Below are 2,008 nucleotides of genomic sequence, written 5' to 3'. Positions count from 1 at the left end.
AACATAATTGACAAATTACTTGGTCCATTCAATATGTCAGTCAAACCCTTAAATAAATAAAACTTTTGTTATAAACCCCTGAATAAATGAAACCTTTGTTATAAGCCCTTGAATAAATGAAACCTTTATTATAAACCCTTAAATTATTGTTTTAAAAGCTAGTTCTCTAAAATAAGAATAATGTCACAATTGTTTCATTTTAATACAATTTTCACTTTCAAAAATATAATATTATTGTTTTTTCTATTTTCAAAAAAATAATATTTACTTCTTTTAATTATAATTAATGCTCCCCCTAGACTGAAATCCTGGCTTCGCCATTGCCATGTAAGCGTCTGTATCCTCACTTATCGGGTAAAATTCTCAGTCTCTGTCATGTCTGTTACTGCATAAGATTCTTGGTTTTTATCATGCTCAATCGGAAAGGTAAATGACTCATCACGTGCTACTCCGTAAACATTTAGTAAACGACCCCTTGGTCAAAGGATTTAAGGAAGCCTCGATGTTAAGTAGAAGTTGCTTTAGCAAGCGAATTCAGTGAAGTAAATGCATCCGGGGTGTAAGAAGGGGCACCATTTTTCGAATTGGAATATTTGAAAACCCTTAGCAAATATGAGTTGAATATCCAAATATCTTAAACCAATCTCTGCGATAAATTGTTGGCCAAGGATATCAATACTAAGAGTCGTTTACCAAACATTTACATGGGTGAGTGTTTACCGGCAAAATTCAACATTATCATTTAATTACCGAGTAAGATTTTAGTCCACTGAAACGTATCGTATGCAACAATTAACCCTTAACCATGGTCGTCGTCCTTACTTACCGGGTAAGACTCTAGGTCATTGCATTCGTTCTTACCGGGTAAGTTTTTTGGTCTTTGTCATATTCATCTGTAAGATAACGTGACTTGATAAATGTTTACCCGAGTAAGCGTTTGATAAACTACCTAAAATTATTTTTATATTCAACACCTATACAAAGTCACATGATCATAATAGTAGGTGTGGTGGAGTCATGCATACCGTTTAAATAACTAAGGGGTCGTTCAGTAAACACTTACTTGGTAAGTGCTTATCAGATAAATTTACTCATCGGATGAACATGACAAAGGCCAAGAATCTTACCAGGTAAGAGCGATGAGAATGATGGAGAGTCTTACCCGATAAATGAAGATTACAACGCTTACCTAGGTAAGTGTTTACCCGATAAATTGTTGCATTCAATACGTTTTGATGTACTAAAATCTTACGCATCAAAATAAATTATAGTGTTTACTTTTATAGACTAAAAGAATACTCGCGGAATGCAGCGATACACATCTCGATTTTAATGTTCTATTTTATTATTTGTCTCTGTCGATGTTATAATCCGATTTTATGTGTTTTTAAAAATGTAATAATGATTTTATTTTTGAATAAAATATAAATTTAAAGATATCAAAAAAATTTGAAAAAAAAAATATATCTATACTATATTATAAAACATTTGACAAAAACTCTTAAAAACCATATTTTATACGTGAAATACTGTTTATTAATGCATATTACTTAAAACTCAAGATTATAAGTAGATTATGCTTAAGTACAACTTATTAAAAGCTCCAAATCTGAATTCGTGTAACTAACTGCAGATAAACATAATCAAATACATGATAAACATCTCATTTTAACTATAAAAAATCTAAAATATGATTAGGATAATCATTGAGTTTTAACAGAATACTTATCTATACTATATTATAAAGAATTTGACAAAAACTCTTAAAAACCACTTTTTATGCGTAAAGTACTGTTTATTAATGCATATTACTTAAAACTCAATATTACAAGTAGATTATACGTAAGTACAACTTATTAAAGCTCCATATCTGAATTCGTGTAACTAACTGCAGATAAATATAATCAAATACATGATAAACATCTCATTTTAAATATAAAAAATCTAAAATATAATTAGGATAATCATTGAATTTTAACAGAATAATTAATTATTATCTTTATAAAAT

The sequence above is a fragment of the Cynara cardunculus genome, assembly GCF_001531365.2.
Source record: "Cynara cardunculus var. scolymus isolate 2C chromosome LG 1, CcrdV1, whole genome shotgun sequence".
NCBI classification, from domain to species: domain Eukaryota; kingdom Viridiplantae; phylum Streptophyta; class Magnoliopsida; order Asterales; family Asteraceae; genus Cynara; species Cynara cardunculus.
Note: the sequence above shows the minus strand (reverse complement) of the source record.